The sequence below is a fragment of the Cynocephalus volans genome, chromosome 5, assembly GCF_027409185.1.
Source record: "Cynocephalus volans isolate mCynVol1 chromosome 5, mCynVol1.pri, whole genome shotgun sequence".
In the NCBI taxonomy this organism is placed as follows: Eukaryota; Metazoa; Chordata; class Mammalia; order Dermoptera; family Cynocephalidae; genus Cynocephalus; species Cynocephalus volans.
The window spans coordinates 65,013,064-65,039,859 of record NC_084464.1 but is presented as its reverse complement, the minus strand read 5'-3'; the positions used below and the strand labels follow the sequence as shown (position 1 = coordinate 65,039,859).

At 34.3% G+C, this 26,796-nt stretch overlaps 1 non-coding gene and 1 pseudogene across 1 annotated transcript; one reads left to right on the top strand and one right to left on the bottom strand.

Annotated features, from left to right (window-relative positions):
• The first annotated feature begins 487 nt into the window (after window positions 1–487).
• LOC134379067 (large ribosomal subunit protein eL6-like) lies at window positions 488–3,712 on the top strand (annotated as a pseudogene).
• Window positions 3,713–19,745: 16,033 nt separating this feature from the next.
• LOC134379333 (U6 spliceosomal RNA) lies at window positions 19,746–19,852 on the bottom strand. The gene has a single exon (XR_010023737.1). It is a non-coding gene; the product is annotated as a U6 spliceosomal RNA (small nuclear RNA).
• Between the last annotated feature and the right edge of the window lie 6,944 nt (window positions 19,853–26,796).

The following is a 26,796-nucleotide window of genomic DNA, read 5'->3' as shown; positions in this document are numbered from 1 at the left end:
AGTATTAATACTTCTCAATTTATTATTAATGTATTTGTAATATGATCTTAAATTTAAAAGCTAGATAATCATATCTCCTGATAAAAAGTATTATCCCTTTACTATGCCTTAACATATATGCCTAAATTATACAGTTCATTGGTGGTAAAAATCCCTTGGATGACCGAGCATCTGGATGGAGTCCAGAAAGCTGCGTTGAACCGTCATTTATCTGAAGTTCAAAACCCTTACTGTGATGTATGGAGAGTCCACTTTGAATGGGAATCAAGAGGACTGTTATGCACCATTTGGCTTATTACACCAGTAGACTTTGTTGTTACTTTGGCAGTCCCTTTGCAGATCTCGTGGGAAGCCTTTTGCAATGACATCTCTCTTCCTGCATAAATGACCCTATTTGCTTCTATACATATGCCATCCTCTGGGCTCAGTTCAGAGGATGAACTTTTACTCAGGTTGTCAACCATTCAGTTCCTTCATATTTTACTCCATGGAGGTGAAAGGGACGTTGATGTATCTCAGAAGAATGTCAGTACAATTGACAGTAGCCCTCAGGGTGAAGCATCAAGGTAATCAGGCCTCTTATCTCAGTGAGAGAGAAAGCTTCTCACACAATTACTTAACTGGCAAGTATCCTCTCTATCTTTCTGGCTTTTACTTGAGTTATAAAAGTTTGTCAGTTACCCTAAATTATGGGTATATTCCCTTATCATAATGGTGGTGGAAGAGGAACAAAAACAAAAAACACATTTTTGAGGAATAATGGAAGAAATTGAACATTACATAAAAACTGGTAATATATTTTACCTTCATTATCTTTAAGGATATTATAAATATACTTGCTCAAAAATATCTCAGTTTAAAAGAATTATCAATATTTTCCAATCATATCACTTCTACAGGTAAGCATATTGACTTCTATACTGAAGATGTCTTACAGACATAGGTCATATTTATAAAGCTTTGTTTCTCACAGGTGATCTGGAAGTCATTTGGGGAATTCCCATAAGCCAAATGATTTGTGCTTAGGTTTCTAGGCATCGCCCGTTAATCAGAATGAACCAGAATGTCTAAAAAAATTGCATTTTAATGAAGTCTCACTTGTGTGTGTTAACATTAGAGAATCTCTTTGGAAAAAAATAGAAGTCTCTAGCACATGCAAATATATAAATAAATAAATGATGATATAATATCTAGATTCCTTAATATACTACGAATTTACAGAAATTCATTTATATTTCCACCTTAATAATTTATTTTTACAAAGGGTTGCAACCATTTTTATTTCAGATGGTAAGATTCTTTAGTAATAGCATTAACAAAAATTATGAATTGATGTGTGCCAGAAATCTGCCTGATGAATTAAAATTATTATTCAGTGAATTTCTGTTGTAAATGGGCCAATATGTGTGACTTATTAGTAACATTACATTTTTTACTAATGCTAATGTACCTTGAATATTTAATAATTTAAATATATGCCTATTAGAAGTAAACATACAAAACTGCTGTTGATTCATCAAATTACAATTTAAGAAAAATACTTAAAGCAAGAACTTAGTTGAACTTTTAAAAACATTCACCAAAAACAGTTTTGAAGAGTAGAAAAATCAATTAAAAGCTAATGCTTCTAGATTTAGGTAATTCTATCATGATCAACAATAAAGTTGTATTTTCGAATGCCTTTATTTTAATTACATAAGATGTTTAATATCCTTATTGAATTCAACCTCTTTTAATAAAATCAATAATATTTGTTCAATGAGTAACACAAGAAGATATAATTTTTTATGAGTATTATAATACCATTCAAATACCGAGGCTTCAACTTAACATTTTTGTTTGTTTGTTTCTTTCTTTCAGTAGCTAGTTGGTAAGGGTGTACTAACATCCTCTTTTACACCACGGAATACTACTTTGCCATAAAAAAGAATGAAATACTTCCATTTGCAACAACATGGATGAACCTGGAGAAACTTATGTTGAGTGAAATAAGCAAAGCACAGAGCAGGTGCTCACTCATATGTGGGACCTAAGAGAGAAAGAAAGAAGGAAAAAAAGACACAGTAGTATGTTGGTCTTACAGAGGAGGGGAACATTTCTAGGGCTACAACATGTAAATATATAAATAAATAAATGATGATATAATCCCTTGGGGGGGAAGGGGAAGGGAGGTTGAGGGATAATTGGGTGGGGAACACAGGGTACAAAAGTAATTTCTGGTAATGGGTATGCTGCCAGTAGGAATCTGGCCCTCACATCATGGGCACAGGGGGTGACAATTAGCTTTGTATCTCATGAATATTCATAATAAAAAAATACAAAAAAACCCAACATTGTTCACTTTGAAACTTTTTGATGAATGTTTTTAAAAGTTCATCTAAGATCTTGCTCTAAGTATTTTTCTTTAATTGTAATTTGATGAACCAACAACAGTTTTGTATATTTACTTCTAATAGGCATATATTTAAATTATTAAATATTCAGAGAACATTAGAGTTAGTAAAAAATGTAACATTACTAACAATATGTAAATCTTCCAGGAAGTTTTTTCATTTGTTTATTAATTATTTAATCTTTTAATCACTACCTGTTACCCTCCCCCCAAAATGGGATAAAGTGAAATTAAAAAAAAAAAATACATGAGAATATTAGGAAGCAGATAAAATGAGCTTAGGAGAGATAATATAAAACTAGAAATAAAGCTGCTTAAATGGTTTTACACATACTCTTACAGGTGATATGTTACATGATTTTATCTAAATTTCTAAGAGGTCAGTGAAAAGAGAAAGAATCAGATGCCTTATTTTTACAGCTTTTTTTCATCTTGTAAGATGGCAATGAAAAAGCTGAGAAGCTGGATGCTAAGGAGAAACCAGAAGCCAAGAAGGGTGATGCAGGTGTCCAGATAAAAAAGGCTCAAGGAGAAGCCCATGAAGGGAAGCCCCACTGTCGCCAAAACCCTGTCCTCGTTAGAGGAATTGGCAGATACTCCCGATCCGCTATGTATTCCTGAAAGTCCTTGTACAAGAGGAAGTACTCAGAGAATAAATCCAGGATTAGAAAAAAAAAAAAAAAAAGAAGCCTCTTGCTACTGTCACAAAACCAGTTGGTGGTGACAACAATGGTGGTACCCAGGTGGTTAAACTTTGCAAAACGCCTTCCTTGTGAAGATGTTCCTCTAATGCTGTTGGACTACGGTTAAACAAACAAACAAACAAACAAAAAACAAACAAACAAACAAATAAAAACCTTAGCACGTGAGAACACTGCAAGCTAGCAGCATTCCCAGGACTACTCTGACCATCCTCACAGGGAGCACAGAGGCAAGAGGGTGGCTTTCTTGAAGCAGCTGAACAGTGGCTTGTTACTTGTGACTGGACCTCTGGTCCTCGATCGAGTTCTTCTGCATAGAACACACCAGAAATTTGTCATGCTATCTTCACAAAAATTGATAACAGCAACGTAAAAATCCCAAAGCACCTCACTGATGCGTACTTTAAACAGCAGCAGCTGCAGAAACCAAGACACCAGGAAGGTGAGATGTTCAACCCAGAGAAAGAGACGTACGAGATGATAGAGCAGCACAAGGTTGATGAGCAACCGTTGACTCCCAAATTTTACCAAAAATCAAAGCTGTTCCTCAGCTCCAGGCCACCTGCAATCTGTGTTTGCCCTGACGAATGGAATGTACCCTCACAAATTGATGTTCTAAATTTCTTACTAAGAACCCAATTAAATAATTGATATGTTAAAAAACAAAACAAAACATATTTTACAAAGAGTCAAATGATGTGATCTTGAAATTGGGGTTGAAAAATTTAGCAAACAATAATATAGTATTCCCAGTGAAATTTGAATTGCAGATTAACAACAATTTTTTAAATATATGTATGTTCCAAATATTGCATGGGATATATTTATACTAAAAATATATATTTATTGTTTTTCTGAAGTTCAGATTTATCTGGGCTTGTGGTATTTAATCTGGCAACTATACTCAGAGTACAGTTGGCCAGATTTAATCCAGAGAAATGTATTAGGGTGTTGAAGGAATGAGTGGTGGACAGCATGGCCTTCAAAGCATCCTTTATAATAATTGTCACTTTCAACTGAGTTTTTGGTGAACATCTAGTCACGGGTGTAGATCTATACAGTCTTGTAGGGGCCTCAACCTTGTTAAGTGCTTTTCGCCATCTTGAAATTCTTAATAATTTTTGAACAAGAGGCTCAATATTTTCATTTTGTACTGGGACCCACAAATTATGTAGCCAGTCTTCTATATAGTACCAGTGAATCCAGTGTTGGGTTCTTGGATTGCCCATCTTTCAAGTTGCTGGTCAAGTAAAGTACCAAATGCATTCATAGTTAATGAATCTTTAGGAAGAATTTCAATCTTCCTCAGAAAGTTGCCAGTTTAAGAAGGATTAATAGCTGAAGAGAGGGCCTTCCCAAACACTAATGGAGGTGGGTCCAGGGAATTATCACAGGGCCAAAAGTAAGAACAATGAAAATTTGATTGTTGAAAAATGAAGAAATTTGGAGGAAGAGATTGAGGAAGAAATAATTACATGTAAATTGCACAGAAGTATTTGTATTTTGAAAAATCTATTTCTAACAGTCCCTAGCTAGGCAAAAAAAGCTACTTTCAAAGGATGATTTTTTTAAATAATAGTTTCTGTTATTATTTTTGAACTTCTCTGACTTTGCTTCTACCTTGCCCTAACTTGAGCATTTCCTAGTGCCTGTGTATTAGCCACCTGATGTTTCCTCTATGCACACTCTCTGCCTCAGGGAATTCATCGCCCCAACTCACCCAGTCTCACTAGAGTGTGAGCTCCAATAGAACAGAACCATCCAGTCATATTTTTTCATTGTATCCCTACTACCTAGCCCTGTGTCTACGCATATGGCAGGCAGTGAATAAAATTGCTGAATGAGTAAATGAATGAACTTTAACTGTTTCTTCTATATGCATAAATTTTTAATTTAGGTCTCTGGCCCTGATCTCTCTCAAAAACTTCAGAAGTGGGTTTTGAAACACATATAAAATACTGTATATTCAAATGAGTGTCCAAACAGTGCCTCAAACTTAAAATATCTCCAATTAACATCTATGATTCCATCAATGATTTTACAGTTCTCTGAAGAAAATATGACTTTCTTTGATTTCTTTCTCTTCCTTACTGCTTAGAAGAATTAATAAAATTAATATAAGGAAACAATCATGAATAAAAATAACTAAAATACAATGTGTTAACAACACATTGGAATATGTTCACAACATTTCGGAAATAGAGTAGAAAAAATAAAAACAATTCTTTCTGAGGAATTCAGGGAAAACATCAGAAGAGTTAAAAGTTGAGCAAGATCTTGGAGATAAGTATGATTTCACCCAACAGAGAAGGGAAGAAACTTACTCTTAGGGGATTGATCTCAGTGACTGAAATCATGGAGATGTGAAACTATTGAAAATGTTCACAGAATCATGAGGAAGCAATTGTAGCCAGAATATAAGTGTGTGTCTTGGGGACGGAGGTGGGGGACTGAAGGGACTGAAGATGAGGCTGGAATACTCTCAAATTTTCATTTTTTAAATATGTATTGTTAATTTAAAATAACTTTTTCAGATTATAAAAACAATGCATATTTATTGTAGAAGTCTGCATTGTCTCCAGCTGGACTCAACACAGCCACTTTCCTTGTCTCAGCTCTTTCTAAACACGATTACTCCCAATCCATACTGCATAACATTTCATAATTGACCTCGCTAACAGTGAATCTTACTGGCCATCTCCCACCTAAAGTTAGAGACAGTAGATGATAGGGGACCATCTAGACACCTTAGCTAATGTCATTATTCACAACCATGCTGGTTAATATAAACAATATTGCTCATAGACTTTACCACCAGAGGCTCTGCTGAATTGATCTGAGGTGGGACTCTGGTGTCCATATAACTTAAAAAAATCCTCAGTTGATGCTCACATGCAAACAATGACAATCACTGAATTAGGTAATTGATTGCTCCTTGCTCACAAATAATTGGCTTTATAGTTTTACTCTTTCCATCCTCATGAAGCAGGCTAAACTATTTTCAGCAAATTCTATCAAGTATTTCTTTATGCAAAGCTAAAGTTGGCCTTTTACTTACTTTTACACTATGACACTTCAAGGAATAAGTTCATTCTTTTCCACATGACAGCCTGCTAATTACTTGAAGATTTGCTAATATGGTATTCTTGAGTAGTCATTTCTCCAAGCTAAACAAATAGAATTAAAAAAAAAAAGATACTATTGATGTTTTGCTATTAGCTTAGCCCATCCTGGTTGGACATTGACTCTGTCACGTTCCACAGCACAAAGAGTTTTACATTCTAAATACCTCACATTCCTGAAAGGCCTGGTTTACAAACGGACTCAGATAAGCTTTGGATCATTCTACAAACCAGAAAATTCCTTTTTTCTTGTTATCAAACACAGGAATGCCTGGCCTATATCAAAATGATTGCAATGTAATCCAATTGGATTTTTTACATTAAATAATTATTTAAAATATAAATAGAGAGTAGAAATATAAGTAGAACTACTTATATACAGTAGAACTACTGTAATAAAGTATACTATAAACTATAGCAAATGCAAAATATAATATATTATGTGTTGCAGTATAAATATTACAAATACTCCTCTCTTTATTTTGGGACACCGGTTATTTTGAAAGCTGAATTCCCTTCCAATTTGCTATATGATCATACAAGGAAAAAGAAAAAAGAAATCCAAACTTCAGTCAGCTATCAAAAAATGTCTCTGAGCTTTTTCTTTGACAATACTCAGCCCTTTCCATGGACCTTTTGATGACAAGGCTTCTAGTTTCCTAATGATCATGTTCTATCTATGACATGCCCCCTACCTCAAGTGTGGTCTGCTCAGTGAAGAATGGAATGGGACTCTCAATTCTCTGGCTCTGGATAGAGTCTCCGGTTATTTATGTAGGCTAGATCTTTGATAACCCTTTTAACTGTCAGCACTGAGAACAGCCCTATAGGCTATGACCATATGTCTCTCTTCTGGTTAACATTGACTCATTAATCAGAACCCAACCCATTATCAATTATCCACAGAAAAAAACCTAAAGGCTGGCAAATATTCAAGATCATCTATGATTAGGGCTCAATTTACCTTTTCTTTTTTATTACCCATGTCTCCCTAAAATGGATTTCTTATTATATCACTATATTCACTATGTCTATAAATCATGTCAGGGTTATTTCTGCCTGCGTACCCACTATACCATTTCCTCTGCCATGGAATGAAGCCTCCTTCCACGTACAGAATCCTTTCTGACTATGTGAACTACAGAACATTGAAACACCAGCACAGCCCTGTCTCTTCTGTGAAACTGTTACAGAGGGCTGAAGTTCACTGAACCTTCTTCTTTCTTTGAATACCTGTTGCCTTTTTTTGTCGGTAATGGTAGTAGAAGTAGCCACAACAATAATAATAATTGTCTAATAACAGTTACTATTTTACCGAGCACTTCCACTAGACAATTCATATATATTTTTAACCTCAATGACTATATCTTATTTTACTCATTTCACACATGAAGAAACTAAGACTCAAATAGTCTAAGCTACTTGCCCAAATGACAAAGCCAGTAAGGAGAGAAACCAGGACTCGATTTCTGATCTGCCTGAGTCTATAGTACCAGGTCATCCTATCTCTATGACCTAGTTGGTACTGAATACATCTATCTCCATTATTATTCAACTTTTGCTGTGTTTCATGGAATTTGTTATTAATTCATAAAATAGTAATTTAGAGCAAATCAGTTTCATGTTAATATTTATATATTAAGTTTAACTGTATAAAACTCAAGATTATTTTAAAAGATGGAAAGAACCCTAAGGACATTGTGACACTAGCTGCCTAAGGTCAATTTACACCTACTCCTATTCAAGTGGTGTCTCCCTTTGTCAGAATTCAATTACATGCATTCTAATTAAGGGGTTGCACCCAGATGAGCTTTACACCTTCTAGAAAGTGAGAATTTGACACAGATGTTTGGTATGTCAGTTGGCCATAATTCTCCGGGCTACTTCCTAGGGAGTGTGCTCTCCAGGGAGAGAATACTTTTCTAAATTGTTTGGCTCTTTCCATCATCACCTCCAAGTTACCCTCATGCTTATCCATGGCCAGCCTCTGTTGTGCTTCTGGCAGTCTTGTCTGCCCTGGGTAGTTTTCTGTGCAACAGGCCATCCAATTGTAGTTCTTCAGTGTCATGTGCACTGAGGGCTCTGCTCGTTTTTCAAAGGTATGTTTAAGGTGTGTGCTAATTAGTAGTCTTTCTCCAGGCCCCTCATCCTCACCATGGTAACTTGCATACATTTAGAAGCCAGTTAGAGTACTCAATCCAAAAGGGTGACCTGGTTGCTGGCATTTCTGGCACTGTAAAGGTATTTCTGGCAGCAGGAATTTTTGACCCTGTTAAATCAAACAACATATTCAGCTCCTACCAAGGGTCCTACCTCAATAACTCAGACTCATGACTTTTGATAGTAAGCAGAGAAAGACAATAGCGTGCCTCAGCAGTACTGAAGATGTGAAGAAAGCAGTAGAGAGGCATCAAGAATAGAATTGGCCTGAGTGTTAAAATTTTCCCAATCTAATCCTATGCAAAATGTATTGAATTTTTCTTCTCCAATCACTTGTCAGTAAGACAGGACAGAAGATACTGATCTTAATTATATGTAATTATCTAGTACTTTTCCTGTGGTTTCTAAATTATATTTAAGGTCATAGCTTCTTTTATTTAAAATACTATATGCATTTTAAGACAAGTAATTAGCTAATCCTCAAGCATTTTTATTAGGTAGTGCCATGTTACTAACCTCATTTTATCAAAGACAGACTTCGTTGGCTTATCCTTTAGTCCTACAGAAAGACTGTGAAGAACAGCAGAATTGGGAGAATTAGATGTAATCATTGTAGTCACAATTTTTTTGAATAAGTAATAGAACTAAATCTGTTGGTAAATCAGGGTGATAAGTCTGTTCATAGGATTTATCTCACGCATATGAGGTCAATGGAATGCTTGAATAAAGTAGCATTGCCAAGTATAAAGTTGGCTATTACAGGTTTTTGTAATAATTCATTGACCTTATCTTCCAGAGTAATATATTTCCAGAATATAATTGACACATTCTTACTCAGATTAACCTTTTCATCTTCTTATAATCCAAGATTACTTCTGTTGTTATTCACAATTTTAAGGGAGGAGTACCAATTTTTCTGGAACTAATATTATTTCTTTCGTTTATTATATATATTTAAAGGAAAAATAATAGCACCTCAAGTCCAATCAACAATGTCTATGCTGGCAGGCATAGCTTCTTAAGCTCTAACTTCATAATTAACTTTTTAAAGGTAAGATGGATAAGGCCTGAGTAGTTATCAGGCATTAGCAAAAACCTGGAGATAAATGAAATATGTTATTGGTGATTAGAGTCTTCCGAGTGTAGGACATGTAAGGTAGTAATTCAATACTGAAGATGCTATCATTTTACTTTTAAAATACTGAGATTATGTTAGTAGTGTGGTCTTTCTAGCTCTTGTGCTATTTTTGTTTCATGATGGCTGACATTCCAACAAAGGGTTACATTCCTGTAACTTTTTATTTAAAACAGTTTTGCCTGTATTGTATGCACACCACAAATACTTTCCAGTTGATTGATTGACCAACTGATGTGCATGGGGAGACAGTTAGCAGTATTTTTTCATTGAGTTGAGTGCAATTGACTGACAGGTGAGACAATTCCTTTGTTTACAGTACAAGACTGTATTTCTTGGAAAGTCAAATATTTTAAATGATGAGTAAATTAGCATTTCAATAACTTTTAAGTTGTTTCTAACAAAATTTGGCTTTACAGCTAACTGTTTCTCTCTTCCTCAATCTCTTTGATGAATTTTCTGCATTAATGAAGGGAAATGATCTGAAACAAGAGATAATTTAAAATATATATGTTTATATATTAGTGCTTAATTCTGAAACTGAAGAATGGCCTTCCTGTCTCATATTCTGCTCCATTGTAAGTCTTCAAGGGCAGATTCTGCCTTATTTGACATCTCTAGTATATAGTTCAGTGTCTGACATACAGCAAATATTTAAAATATACAGTGAGCAAAAAAATACATTCCCCATAATTGTGAATAGCCATACTAACAAGGCCCTTGTTGGCAGAACAGGAAAGTAGTCTATTCTAAGTTATTCAGCAAGTAGGGTCACTCTGGTTCACTGCATGCTAGAAAATGACTAGTAAGCATTGGAACTTAATTACTGTTGTTATTTGTATGTTTTGAATATTTTATTTTTAAATTTGCAGCCAGAGATGAGAAACATATCAACAGCCTCCTATTTCTTAGTGCCTGCCCAGTCCACTTCATTTTATACGAATAATGCACTAAGTTGTATGACAATTTTCACAAGACAGTTTTAGTTTAAATCTTTTGTCACTTGCACTCACAAAAGTTTTCCACTTTGGTTGGGTAATCTATTATATGTTTCACATATCTGTGAACCTGGAAGTTATCCAAGTTTAGTCCCTAAAGATAAAGAGAATTGACTTATTGACTCTGATAATAAATTCCCGTAGCTCTGGCACCATGCCAATACTATCTCTTCATTTTCTTTTTTGTATTTTTTGTCTTTGTTAGATGTACGTTGAGTGCTTGTGAATTATATCTAATCCTATGTTCCAGATACCATCAGTGAATGATAAGCAAGAGGGTAATAAAACAATGTTAGGATTTAATTGGATTGCATTTTTTGAATAAATATTTCAATCCATTGGGAAATCAAACTCCATATGTGGCTTTATTGGTTCACTCTGATGTCATGTTTCAGTTGCCTGTAGATTATTTCATTTGCATCTTATTTATACATGGGGCAGTTCTTTCTTCTACCAAAAGGAAAAGAAACCCATCACCTGATAGTTATACCATGTGGCTAGGATAGGAGTCAGGGCTTGCTCCTGTGAGAGTCATTTTCTCCTAATTAGTAGTCACACTCTCCAATTAAGAAAACGTTTTAAAGCATTTAGATGTCAATTAATGGAGTAATGAGCATTTATATATCACCTCTTATGAACAAGGTAGATTAGGAAGAAGAACAAAAATTAAGGAGAAGGAAAATAAAGTTTTTGCTTATATTCTCAAAAAACTTACTATCTGGTGGTTGAAATAAAATTAACAAACATGGGCCAAATTAGAGGACTATTCAAAGTGGTAGGTGGATCAAGGTGCTGGGTAGTTGTTTTTGTACTTGAAAAAACTGAGGCTTGGAGAGAATAATATTGATAGTACAGATTCTTAAACTTAGGTCTGTAAAACTTCAGATCTTTGGCCAAGGCCCAGTAAGGTCAACTGTCTAAGAATTAAAGGCATTTTATCACAAAATAAGATAGCTATCTAGAAATGACAGGTATGTTAATAAGGGATTTTATTGTTAAGCCAGTGAAACCTCTGTATTCTAATGGGAAAGGAATTTTTTTGCTAATAAAAATGGTAGGAATGGTGAGAAAACAAATTATTTGAGAAGTGAAAGATAAATAAAATTAGTATTTATTACATGTGGTGTTGTTTTAAACAAGAAATAGAATCTTTCTCTGTCCAGAGGGAAAAGATGAATATAGATACAGATACAGACTTATGACAGGTAGGAGTTAGAGAAATTTGGAAACTCACTTCAGATGGATTTTAAAGGCAGTTGCTGACACAGAGAACTAAAATGAGAGTAAGAGAGGAGACTTGAGAAAGAAAAAGGTTTGAGAAATCACTATGGTGACTTTGCTAAAGAATTACCAAGTGATCTATGAACTGATTACAGAGGAGTAGAAAGAACCCAGTTGAAGTTTGGCCAGTCATTTCTTCATTTAGTCTAAAAATGCTCAGTAGCCAGAGCAGAAGCAGAAGAACAGAGGTTGAGATGATCCAGGACTGGGATTGACAGGAGAGGCTTAGCAGGCATGAGGCAAGTGAGCTGGGTTTAGTGACAGTGCAGCACTGAGGGCTTCCACAGACTGCTGCTGCAGGGGAGTCCAGAGTGAGTGCTGCTGCTCCTTATTCATCGGGAAGGTGAATCAAAAGCTGCAGGTACCATTTTCTCTTTGTCCTATCAGAAGATATAAAAAGGGTTAATGTCTTCTCTCCTGAGCATAATAAGCTCAGGCTTATTGTGGGTTCATCCTGTTTTTATTCAAGTGCTCAGCAGTATGACATTAATATATTTTATATATAAAAGTCACAAGAAAAATAAAATGATGCAGCAGAACTTTAATAAATTAGAGCATACAGAATAAATCTATTATATGCCCTCTGGAGTAAGAGTAGACAGGTTTGGTACAAACACTGATATAGTATAACACTGTGTAACACCAAAAAAAAAAAAAGAAAAAAAAATATATATATATGGCCCTCACAGTATTAATTCCAGAGAACAGCTGATTTCATGAAAAAAATAGCAGTTTGAAATATTCTGAATTAGGCCCATGATAAAGTACTGTCTTTGACATGAAAGAGATAAGCAAAGATTTAACAAGTTTGACTTTTCAGAAGTGTTTGTATATATATAATTCCATCTTCCTAATAACATGAGAATTTTCTACTAAAGGTGTCAACTCAACATTATTATAGGATTTCTATAACAATAGAGCATGTTGCTCCAAACAGAGCTGATTTTTTCCAATTGCATCTCTCTGAGGGTTTCCTATATAACATTTTACTTGAAAACGAGTGTCCAGCTGATCACATGGCTATAGCAAACCTCTAGAGACTGTACTAGCATAAATAAATGTTGCTTTGTGTTGCTTTGCCCCCCACAGATTTGTCACCTCACTTCCCCGGGGTGATGGAGATGCAAAGGATTACTCAAAGCCCATCTCTTCTGAGCAGTGAGAAGCCCCAAAGCGGTTAACTTCCCTGGGACCCTCCAGGGAGAGGCAACCCTTCCTTGGGAAATTAATCCTGAATTGGGGTTCTCTTCCTGCATTTATTTTCCAGACCAGGAAGTTACAGTAAGAGAACATAGGTGGGGTTAAAGTTTAACAATATAGGCTGGTAACTTTGAGTGAAACAAGCCAGATGACATTCCAGTAAGGCAATTAACAAAAGCTTGATCTTAGCAAACATTCCTTCTTACAGCAATTCTCAGTATCTTTACATAACAATCAGTAACTAGTCTGTCCTGGAGCCAGCAACCTTGCTGTGTCACAAATCTTTATCTTACACTATAGACTTATAGCCTGAGGAAAATTTCCAGTCCTCCACAAGGTCAGTATTTGAAACTGCAAGACTTTGGAAAACCAGGCCCTGTGAGGTACATTTGCTTTTTAGTATATTTCACAAATACATACCCAAAAAAAGTACATCTAGTTTCTGCCAATATAGGATATTATCTTTTTGAACTTCTGCCCACATGAGTAAAGGAGACTGTTAATTTTTTCCTGATATTATTTGTAGCCTATTTAAATGTTCATGTATTAATATATAAGAGTAATCATAGTAAATACAGTGTCAGATATGTCCTAGCACTTTTCTATTTTAAAAATAAATGAAAATTGTGAGGGGGCTTTCTGCCTTCAAATTTAGCCTAGAGAGTTTTCATTGTTCTTTCATCTCTGGAGATAGTGGCATGGGAAAATATTCCACTTGGAACCACATTTACTTGGATTCAATTCTGATTACCTCTAACTAATCTAAACTTGGGCAAGTTATTTAAAGTTTCTTTTCTCTCATTTCTTCATGGTCAAAGTAGGTAAACACCATTTGCACCACCCATTTCATGTGGATGTTGGAAGAATCAAATAAGGTAATGTAAGGAAAGGAAATATATACTACAGTCAGTATATGTTATTATTACCAACCTGGAAAGAAAAGACAATAAGGATGCATTTCACAAATGAGTTGACCTAACCACAGTGATTTTCAGTAAAAGTAAAATATTCTATACGTGAATTTCCCAAGCAAGCCAAAAGCTGAAGAAATATTGGAAGATTGCTGTATCAAATATTACTTGGAGTCAATGACATGAAACATATATTTTCTTTTTGTAAAGGGGATTTTTATTGTAGTAATAGATCTAAGATTGATATGAACCCACACACAAAACATACACACAGAGTAAGCTTTTCTATAATTAGTCTTAAAAGACATATGCCATGTCAGAAACTTATAGATGTAAGTTCATTAGTCCGTTTAATTTTTTTACAACCCTGAAAATATTTTACTAAACCTTCCCATAATTAAATTGACACTACAGTGAATTGGTGTCTAATTAACTAAAATGATAATGTTAGAACCGCTAGTTTTATTTTCTGATCTAGGCTTTATGTCCTGATTAATAAAATATTTAAAAATTTGCATAGAAATTAATCAGTGTCTGTGAAAGTAAATGAAATTCAAAGTCGAAGAAACGATAAGAACTACAAGGATTTTAAGGATATGCTTCCATCTCTGCTATTTTACTATTTTCTACTGTGAGGGTGTTTTATTGTTATTTTGTCATTGCTGTTGATCATTATTTTTAAACCAGGTCCTCTTTCACTACCAGCTCTCCTAAAAAAAAAAAAAAGAAAAAGAAAAAGAAAAATTAAAGACAGAACTTTATTTTGGGCTGGAGGTAATAGAAAATAAATTATTATGCGGTATATTTAACTGATATTCAAAACAAATTGTGGCCTCTATACACAAAATGTACTCCTTAAAGGTTAGGATTAATCCTATATTGGATAAAATAATTTGGATCTTTGTATTCTGTTAGTTTTAAATTTGAAGATCTTTCTTTAAAAAAAAAAAATAATCCAAGGGCAAAAGTGTAATAAATAATTCACAACAAGTTATTTTGTAGAGTCTAACAAACTGATTCTAAAGTTTAAATAGAAAGGCAGTAAAACCATAGACTGGGATAAAATCTTTGCAAAACATATATCCAATAAAGGATTATTATACAAAATATACAAATATCTCAATAAGAAAATAAACAACATTGTATTAGTCTGTTTCTGTTGCTTATAACAAAATACCTGGAACTGGGTGATTTATAATGAAAACACAATTTATTGCTTACAGTTTTGGAGGCTGGGAAGTCCAAAGTCCAGGGAACATTTATGGTTAGGGCCTTCTCTGGTGGTGCCTTTTCAACAATGCAGGGGTCTCACATGGTAGAAAATGATGGAGCAGAGAGAGACTGACCTCTCATGTGCTGTTCTATTAAAGCCCTCAGAACCATGCCCCTGACCACCATTATTAATCCATTCACTATAACATGGTCCTATAACCTAATCACCTCATCAAGGCCCCACTTTTCAATTACCATAACAGGATTTCCCACCCTCTTAACAGTCACTGTGGGGATCAAGCTACTAATACATGAAAGTTGGTGGACACAATGCATATTAAACACTATTAAAAAATGGACTTTAGCAAAGACCTTAACAGACACCTCACCATAGAATATATACAGATGGAAAATAACCATATGAAAAGATGTCCATCATATGTCATCAAGGAATTGCAAAGTAAAACCTTAATGAGACATCACTACACACCTATCAGAATGCCAAAAAATCCAAAACACTGGTAATGCCAAATGCTGATGAAGATGTAGAGCAACAGAAACTGTAATTTATTGCTGGTGGGGATGCAAAAAAGCAATCACTCTGAAAGATAGTTCAGCAGTTTCTTACAAAACTAAACATACTCTTACCATATGACTCAACAATCATGCTCCTCGGTATTTATCCAGCGGCATTGAATAAATACCTGCACATGAATGTTAATAGTAGCCTTATTCACTATTGTTAAAACTTGGAAGTTATGAAGATGTCTTTCAATAGTGAATGGATAAACAAAATGTGGTACATCCATACGATAAAATATTATTCAGTAATAAATAGAAACAAGCTATCAAGCCATGAAAAGAGACGGAGAAACCATAAAAGTATATTGTTAATTGAAAGAAGCCTATCTGAAAAGACTACATATTGTATGAGCCCATCCTTATGACATTCTGAAAAGAGAAAACTATGGAGACAGTAGAAAGATCAGTGGTGGCTAGAGGTTTGGGGGCATGAGAAGAGGGGATTAATAGGTGACGCACAGAGGATTTTTAGGCAGTAAAAATATTCTGTATAATACTGTAATGGTAAATACATGTCATGCATTTGCCAAAACCCATAAATGTATAACACAAAAAGTTAACTCTAATATAATCTATTGATTTTGGTTAATAATTATCTGCCAACATTGGCTTGTCAATTGTACCAAATGTACCACACTAATGCATATTGTTAATAATAGGGGAAACTATGTGTAAGGGAAGACCTGAAAAGGTATATGGAAACTCTATACTTTCCACTTAATTTTTGTGCAAACCTAATACTGCTGTAAAATATAAAATATCATATGTGGATGGTAGTTCTTCCAAGAGTTGCACTACCAAATCATAAAATTATAAATCAAAAACGTGTCCATTGGGAATTATTTGAATACTAGTTTTGAATAAGTTACTGCCATTCTGTAATACCAAAATAAAATAAAATTTATTTATAAAAACTTTAATAAACAAATAATCATGAAGAAAAATAAAATATTGTATCTGAAACTTCTTACTATTATATGTATAGAACTGGAAATTATTCACAGTTGCCTCATAAATATAAAGATTACACTTGGACCTTTGATATTATCAAAAGTAGAAATAAATTGGAATAATGTTTGAATTACTATTTAAATATATTTTAGTAATTCTTAAAGTGTCTTTTATATTTAGCTCATAACAGAAATACACAAGATTAAAATAAAAAATAATTGTATCCTATTCTTTTCAGTGTTCAGTGTATTGAAAACAAGATACTCAGTGTATCAAGAATGAGTAAAATCAGTTTAAGATATAAAAAATACCTTGACAAAATGTTTTGATAGTTTGCACATTCAAAATATAGCATATTGGATTATTTTAGAGTATAAAATATGTATATAATTTATTGGGTGATTATTGACTTTTTTTTAACATAATTTGGTACCTTATCTTCACAAATTATGTGCACACTAAATTATGACAAAATTATTTTTTATTTAGTACATTCTGTCTAGTACAGAGCATGACAAAAATATTTGTAATTATTAAATCATAGTAACAGTTTGTCCAACAGCATAAAAATCAGTTTCCATTTTAGGGCATCTTTTTGTACACTTCACAGCCTTGCACGGTGGGTGGCCCTTACATGGTCTATGGGGGAATCTGTGAATACAGCAATCATGTGAACATTTCTACATGTAGGTGTTTTTTTTTCTGGGGAGACAATTTATAATCCTCAATCAGTAATCAAGAGGTCTACATATCACACAAAATTGTAACAAAGATATCAATCATCCTGCCAGGGTAGATACAACTTTATGAATATCTCCCTAGTGTTTATGAATTTATTCAAGGAATGATGTATTGACTACCTACTCCGTTGTACCTTAGTAGCCCTGGGGGGGAAAAAAGATAAAAAATATGCTTTTCTTGCCTTCAAAGGTATTACAGTCCAGCAAGTGTATTGTCAAGTAAATAAATGAATACAGTGAAATAATCGTTAAATTTGAAGTTGTACAAAACAGTGATCTGACAAATGAATTGCATTTAAGAAAAGACTTTAAACAGAGCTGTGCTCTTTAAAGCTTTTAATCATGCCATTAGCAGAGGGATAAAAGGCGTGTGCTAGATGCACTAGGCATGGGGAGTCTTCCAGGCAGAGAAATTCATAAGTGTAGAAAAAGGGAGGACTCAACGGGCTTGGTGTGGTCGGAGAACTACACGAAATTCTTCCTACTGGAACACCCAGTATGAGGCGTAAAATGGAATAAGGTAAAGCTGGATTTACAGGAAGTCCACAGATCCCAGAGAGCTTCCATCTAGGAAGAAAATATTTCTAATTTCAGCCTGTGTCAGAACTTCTCAAAGATTGTGCAAAAGCACAAGTGTGTTGAAATATTGATCTCTTTGGTCTTGAGATGGGTGGGTGGGAATTGGGGTCTCTGGAGAAGAATGCCTGGTTGCCTCAGGCTGTCAGTAACTCTCCATATACTTTCATGTAGCACAAAAATATAATTTTTCTGAGTGTTTTATGATGTGTGAAAAGGTAGGGAACTGCTGTGTATGATGGAGATCCACTGAAAATAATGTTGAGCTGGTAGTGACAGGACTATTATTCTCTCTCTCTCTCGATTGTAATATATTTTACTGTATCATTAATGACTATTATTATACATTACTTATTTTATTTAAATAAATATTTGGAAAATGTGATAGTTATTCTTTTCAGGGGAAGCAAATTTTCTCTCTCTTTTTTAGCTTCCCAGAAATTTTATTTACTATAATCTCATTAAAAACACAAAGGGGCCATTTTAAAATTAAAATATTATACAAAATCCACCTTTTAAGCAATAGGTATTTCCCAGCACTTCAGTTATTTTCATATAATGCACATTTTCACTATGGTTTTAACTGCATTGGACATTGGATTTTTAAAAAAAATTTTAGAAACAGTTTTATTTAATATAGACTCTACTGCATACAATGTTTTCCCACTTATTTTAGCATAGGCATTTCTCCTATGTCATTAATATTTCTTTGCAAGTGTACTTTTAAAAAAATTAACATTTTAAGTTGATAAATAAAAATTATATATACTTTTCGTGTATAACATTATGATTTGAAATTTGTATATATGGTGAAATGACTAAATCTAGCTAATTAACATGTGCATTACCTCACATACGTATTTTTTATGGTGAGAACACTTAAAATTTACTCTCAGTGATTTTCAAGGATGCAATATGTTGTTATTAATTATGGTCACCACTTTGTATAATAGATCTCCTGAACTTATTTCTCCTAACTGAAATTTTGCATCCTTTGACCAAGATCTATCTCCCCAACTCCTCCCTTTCCCTTAGCTCCTGGTAACCATCATTCTACTCTCTGCTTTTACCTGGTCAACTTTTTCAGATTCCACATATAAACGAGATCTTTCAGCATTTGTCTTTCTGTGCCAGGTTTATTTCAGTTAACCCAATGTCCTTCAGATTCATCCATCTTATTGCAAATGGAAGGATTTTCTTCTTTTTAAAGGCTGAATAGTATTCCACTGTGAATTTTTTTTTTAATTTAACTTTTTTGGAGGTATAATTTTAGACCCATATACATTTGTAAGAAGTAATACGGAGAAATCTTATGTATACTTTAAAATGTTTCCCCCAGTGGTAATATTCTGCAGAACTGTAATATAATATCATGATCAAGGTACTGACAGTGATACGATTGTCAATTGTATCAATTGATATCAATATTATTCAGATTTCTCTAGTTTTATTTGCACACACACACACACGCACACACACACACACTTGTATGTATATTTAGTTATATGTAAATTTACCACCTAGGCAGGTTTGTGTGTCCACCACTATGGTGAAGATCCTTATGTTGCCATTTTGTAAACGCACTCACCTCTTTCCCCCAGCTCTACCTCATCCCCCACTACTCCTGATCCATACCTTTGAGAACTATCTGTCCTCCATTTCTAAAATTTTCTCATTTCAAAAATGTTACATAAAGTAAACAATATATAGTCCTTTGGGACTGGCTTTTTCACTCAGCATAATTCCTTGGAGTTCATCCAAGGTTTTGCATTAGATAAGGAAATCAAAACATGGAACACTTCATTAATTTGTGCGTTCTCTTTGCGCAGGAGCCATGCTAATCTTCTCTGTATTGTTCCAGTTTTATTATATGTGCTGTTGAAGGGAGCACTACCACTGTGGCTTAAATTTGCATTTCCCTAATGGCTGATGATGTTGAATATCTTTTCGTATGCCCATCTGTATATCCTCTTAGGTTAAATGTCTGTTCATGTCTTGTGCCCATTTTCTAATTAAACTGTTTTTCACTGCTGAGTTTTGAGAGTTCTTTTAATAACCTAAATGGTAGTTTGTCAGATATGCACTTTTCATATATTTTCTTCCATTTTTTTTTAGCTTGTCTTTTCCTCTTTGTATGGGCTTCCACAAAGCAAAACTTTTTTAATTTTGAAGAGGTCCACATTATTTTTCCTTTGATGGATCATGCTTTTCACGTAACGTCTAAGAACTCTTCACGTATCCGTCATCAGTTATGCATGTTTGGGTTCTGGGTTCTTTTGTTCTGTTTCATTGATATGTAATATCTATCCCTCAGCCAAAATCACTTTGCTTTAATTATCGTCACTATTTAATAAGCCTTTATCTCAGGTAGAGTGATCCCTCTTATTTTATTGTTCTCTATTGAGATTTTTAAAAAGCTATTCCGGGGCTATGCTTTTTCCGTATACATTTTATAATAAGTTTGTCTATGCTTGCAAAAATCCTTACTGAAATGTTGATAGTAATTTTCATTCAACCTGTAGAACAATCTTGGAAGAATTAACATCTTTACTTTGTCGAGTTTTCCAATCTATGAATATGATATATCTCCACATTTGTTTAGATCTTTAAGTACATTCAACCCCACTCTATAAATTTCACATACAGATTTTGTACATGTTTCATTAAGTGTATACCTAAGTTGCTTGTAGCATTTGCTTGTCATCCTCTCCGAGGCTCTCAGATCTGTGATCTGTTCTGCTTCATTCTTGATATTGCTAATTTGTGTCTGCTCTATTTTCACTTCTATCACTCTTGCAGGGAATTTATCAATTTTATTGATTTTTTAAAGAGTCATCTTTTTGTTTCATTAACTTATCTATCATTTTTCTGTTAAAGTTTTATTAATCTCTGCTAACTTTATTACTTACTTTCATCTCTTTACTATGAGTTTCTTTTGCTTTTATATTCCCAGTTTCTTGAGGGGGAAAGTTAGATTTTTAATCTGAGACTTTCCTCTTCTCGGATGTGAGCATTTGTTTTTATAAATTTACCTCTCAGCACTGCTTTATATACATCCTCCATATTTCACATGTTACATATTCATTTTTACTCAGTTCTATATATTATTTAATTACTTTGAGACTTCTTTGACTCATGAGTTATTTAGAAGTGTATTAAATATCCTAGTGTTTAAGATATTTTCTTGTTATTTTTCTGTTATTAATTTCTAATTTGGTTTAAAAACATACTCCTTATCATTTTAATTTATTTTCAATTTGTTGAGGTTTGTGTTATGACCTAGGATACGATCTACCTTGATAAATATTCCATAGGCTCTTTAAAAAATGTATGTTTTGTTGTTTTTTGTTTGAATCTCTTTTTAATTTAATTTTATTTTATCAATATACAATGTGCTTGATTTTTGTGGCCCATTACCAAATCCTCCCTCCCACTTCCTCCTCTCCCCTCCCTCCCAACAGCCTCATATCTGTTCGCTTGTCTTAACAACTTCAAGGAATTGTGATTGTTGTGTCTTCTTCCCCCCACCCCAGTTTATTTGTGTATTTATTTATATACTTTTAGCTACCACATATAAGTTAGAACATTTGGTATTTCTCTTTCTGTGCCTGACTCGTTTCACTTAATATAATTTTCTCTTTCTATCCATGTTGTCGCAAATGGCAGTATTTAATTCTTTTTTATAGCAGAGTAATATTCCACTGTGTAGATATATCACATTTTCCATATCCACTCATCTGATGATGGACATTTGGGCTGGTTCCAGCTCTTGGCTATTGTAAATAGTGCTGCAATGAACACTGCAGAACAGGTATACCTTCGACTTGATGATTTCCATTCCTCTGGGTATATTCCCAGCAGTGGGATAGCTGGATCATATGGTAGATCAAACTGCAATTGTTTGAGGAACTTCCATACCATTTTCCATACAGGCTGCACCATTTTGCAGTTCCACCCACAGTGTATGAGAGTCCCTTTTTCTCTTCAGCCTCACTAGCATTTATCTTTCACAGTCTTTTGGGTATTAGCCCTCCTGACTGGAGTGAGATGGTATCTCAGTGCGCTTTTGACTCGCATTCCCAAATACTGAGTGATGCTGAGCATTTTTTCATGTGTCTATTAGCCATTTGTATACCTTCCTTACAGAAATACCTGTTTAGTTCCTTTTCCCATTTTTTAAATTGCATTAGTTGTTTTTTTGTTGTAAAGTTGTTTGAGATCCTTGTATATTCTGGGTATTAATCCCTTGTCAGATGTATATTTTGCAAATATATTCTCCCACTCTGTTGGTTGTCTTTTAACTCTATTAATTGTTTCTTTTGCTGTGCAGAATCTTTTTAGTTTGATATAATCCCATTTGTTTATTTTTTCCTTTGGTTGCCCATGCTTTGGGGGTGGTATTCATGAAGTCTGTGCCCAGTCCCACTACCTGGAGTGCTTCTCCTACGTTTCCTTTAAGAAGTTTTATTGTTTCAGGGTGTGTATTTAATTCTTTAATACATTTTGAGTTGATTTTGGTATATGGGAGAGGTATGGGACTAGATTCATTCCCCTGCATATGGATATCATTATCCCAGTACCATTTGCTGAAGAGGCAGTCTCTTCCCCAGGGTATAAGCTTGGTGCCTTTGTCAAAGATCAGATGACTGTAGGTGTGTGGGTTGATTTCTGGATTCTCTAGTCTATTCCATTGATCCATGTGTCTGTTTTCATGCCAGTACCATGCTGTTTTGGTTATTATAGCTTTGTAATATAGTTTAAAGTCAGGTAGTGTTATAGCTCCAGCTTTATTTTTTTTGCTCAAAATTGTTTTGGCTATGTGTGGTTTTTTGTTATTCCAAATAAATGTTAGGATAATTTTTTCCATTTCTGAGAAAACTGTCATTGGAATTTTGATGGGGATTGCATTGAATTTGTATATCAGTTTGGGTAGTATGGACATTTTCACAATGCTGATTTTTCCAATCCTGGAGCATGGGATATCTTTCCATCTTCTTGTGTCATCTTTAATTTCTCTCAACAGTGGTTTGTAGTTCTCATTATGGAGATTTTTCATATCCTCAGTCAACTCTATTCCTAAGTATTTTATTTTTTTGGTAACTATTGTAAATGGGCAAGCTTTCTTGATTTCTCTTCCTGCACATTCACTATTGGAGAATAGAAATGCTACTGATTTTTGTGTGTTGATTTTGTATCCTGCAACTTTGCTGAAATCATTTATCAACTCTGTTTTCTTGTAGAGGCTTTAGGCTGTTTGATATATATGATCATGTAATCTCCAAACAGGGACAGTTTGACTTCATCTTTTCCAATCTGGATGGCCTTTATTTCCTTCTCTTCTCTGATTGCTCTGGTTAGTAATTCTGACATAATGTTGAAAAGGAGTGGTAAGAGGGTGCATCCTTGTCTAGTTCCTGTTCTTAAGGGAAAAGATTTCAGCTTTTCCCCATTCAGGGTGATATTGGCAGTGGGTTTATCATATATGGCTTTAATTATGTTGAGATACTTTCCATCTATACCTAACTTGTAGAAAGTCTTTATCATGAACGAGTGGTGTCTTTTGTCAAATGCTTTTTCAGCATCTATAGAGATGATAGTATGGTCCTTGTGTTTGGTTTTAAAGATATGGTGTATCACATTTATTCATTTGCATATGTTGAAAAAGCCTTGCATTCCTGAGATGAATCCCACTTGATCATGGTGTATAATTTTGTGTATGTGTTGCTGTATTCTGTTAGCTAGTATTTTATTGAGGATTTTTGCTTCTATATTCATCAAGGATATTGGCCTGTAGTTTTCTTTCTTTCTTCCTTTTTTTTCGTATCTTTATCTGGTTTTGGTATCAGTGTGATGTTTGCTTCGTAGAATGAGTTTAGGAGAACTGCCTCAATTTTGATCTTTTGGAATAGTTTGTAGAGAATTGGTGTCAATTCCTCTTTGAATGTTTGGTAGAATTCTGCTGTGAACACATCTGGTCCTGGGCCTTTCTTTGTTGGGAGTCTTCTGATAAAAGCTTCGATCTCTTTTATTGTTATTGTTCTGTTCAGATTTTCTGCATCTTCTTGGCTCAGTTCTGTTAGTTTGTGTGTGTCCAGAACTGTATCCATTTCCTCCAGATTTTCAAATTTGTTGGCATATAGTTGTTAATAGTAGTCACTAATGATTTCTTGTATTTCTGAGGTATCAGTTGTAATATTACCTGTTTTCATTTCTAATTTTTGTTATTTGGGTCTCTCTCCTTTTTTTAGTTAGCCATGCTAATGGTTTGTCAATTTTATTTATCTTTTCAAAGAACCAACTTTTTGATTCATTGATCTTTTGTATCATTTTTGGGGTTTCTATTTCATTAATCTCTGCTCTGATCTTAATGATTTCTTTCCAACTGCTAACTTTGGGTTTGGATTGTTCTTATTTTTCTAGTTCTTTAAGGTGAAGTATTAGGTTGTTTACTTGCCATCTTTCTATTCTTCTGAAGTAAGCATTTAATGCAATAAATTTCTCCCTTAGTACCACTTTTGCAGTATCCCACAGGTTTTGGTATGATGTTTCACTGTTTTCATTAGTTTCAACAAATTTTCTGATTTCCTGTTTAATTTCTTCTTGGACACGTATGCCATTAATTAGAATGCTGTTTAATTTCCATGTGTTTGTAGAGTTTCCAGAATTTCATTTGTTATTGATTTCTAATTTTAATCTATTGTGATCTGAAAAAATATATGGGATAATTCCAATTTCTTTGAATTTGTTGAGACTTGATTTGTGACCTAATATGTGATCTATCCTGGAGAATATTCCATGTGCTAATGAGAAGAATGAATATTCTGAGGTTGCTGGATGGAATGTTTGGTAGATATCTGCCAAATCCAATTGGTCTAAAGTGGTGTTTAGATCTTCTGTTTCTCTGCTGATTCTTTGCCTACATGATCTGTCCAGTATTGATAGTGGGGTATTCAGGTTTTCTGCTATTATATTATTAGTGTCTATCTCATTCTTTAGGTCTAATAGAGTTTGCTTTATGAATCTGGCTCCTCTGACATTGGGTGTGTATATATTTATAATTGTTATGTCTTCTTGATGGATAAATTCTTTAATCATTATATAGTGGCCCTTTTTATCTCTCTTTATGGTTTTTGGTTTAAAATCTGTTTTATCAGATATAAGAATAGCTACTCTGGCTTGTTTTTCATTTCTATTTGCATGGTATATCTTTTTCCATCCTTTCACTTTTAGTCTATGTGTGTCTTTATAGGTGAGGTGAGTCTCTTGAAGGCAGCATATAGTTTGTCACACCTTTTTAATCCAGTCAGTCAGTCTGTGTCTTTTGAGTGGGGAATTTTATCCTTTTACATTAAGAGTTGTTATTGAAAAGTGTTGATTTACTCCTAGCATTTTATTGATTTTTGTTTGGCTGTCTTAAGTGTCTTTTGTTCCTTTCTTTCGGATTAACTGTTTGTCTTCTGTATTTGTTGGTTTCTTGGGGTGGTAGATAAACTTTTCTTTTCCTCTTCATTGTTAGCATTTTTATTTTACTACTGGGTTTTGATTTTTCTTGAGTTTTTATGGCAGTGGTGGTTATTTTTCAGGTACCAAACCCAGTACTCCCTTGAAAATTTCTTGTAAGGGTAGTTGTGTGGTGGTGAACTCCCACAGCTTTTGTTTGTCTGAGAAATATACTATTTCCTCTTCATTTCAGAAGGATAGCCTTGTGGGGTAAAATATTCTTGGCTGGCAATCTCTGTCTTTTAGTATTTTGAATATATCATCCCATCCCTTTCTGGCTTTTAGGGTTTGTGATGAAAAGTCTGATGTTATTCTGATTGGGGTTCCCTTATAGGTGACTTGACTCTTCTGTCTTGCAGCTTTTAAGATTCTCTCTTTGTCTTTGAGTTTTGCCAATTTGACTATAACATATATTGGAGAAGACCTTTTTGGGTTGAATACATTTGGGGATCTTTGAGCTTCCTGAGTCTGAAGATCTGTGTCTTTTCCTTTACCTGGAAAGTTTTCTGCCACTATTTTGTTGAATATGTTTTCAATGCAATCTCCTTTTTCCTCCCCTTCTGGAAAACCCATGAGTCAGATATTTGAGCAATTAACATTGTCTGATATCTCTCTTAGATTTTCTTCAATGCTTTTAATTTTTTTTACTTTTTAAAAAAATTTTTTGTCTGCCTTTGTTATTTCAAGCAGCCCATCTTCAAGGTCAGAAGTTCTCTCTTCTGCTTCTGTAAGCCTGCTAGTTAAACTCTCTGTTTTGTTGTTTATTTTGTTGAATGAATTCTTCAGCTTGACAAGCTCTGCTACATTCTTTTTCAGGGCATTGATTTCCTTGTACATTTTTTTCTTTCAGCTTCTGTATACTTTTTCTCATTTCATCATGTTGTCTAGTATCTGAGTTTTCTTGTATCTCATTTAGTTTTCTTAGAATTATCACTTGAAATTCCTTGTCAGTCATTTCAAGGGCTTCTTGTTCTATAGGATCTAGAACTTGAGAGTTATTACCCTTTGGTGGTGTACTTTCTTGATTTTTCATATTTCTGGTATCTTTCCTTTGGTGTTTAGTCATTGTGGCAAGGAATTACACAGTCCTCTCATTCGACCCTGTTGTCTGGCTAGGATCCTGCCTAGACTGCCAGTTTGGCATGGCTGCCTCAGTGCTTATGGGTGGAAGGCTTAGGACTCTCTGGGCCATGGGGATTTAATTTGGCTGGGATTTCATCGGCAGCGCTTCCCCATTCCCACGCAGGCACCTTGGGCCTCTCACTGTGGCTCTTGGCCTCTCTGGGGGTGCCTCTCTGTTCCTGTATTTTGTTGTTTTTGAGTGAAGTATTCTAT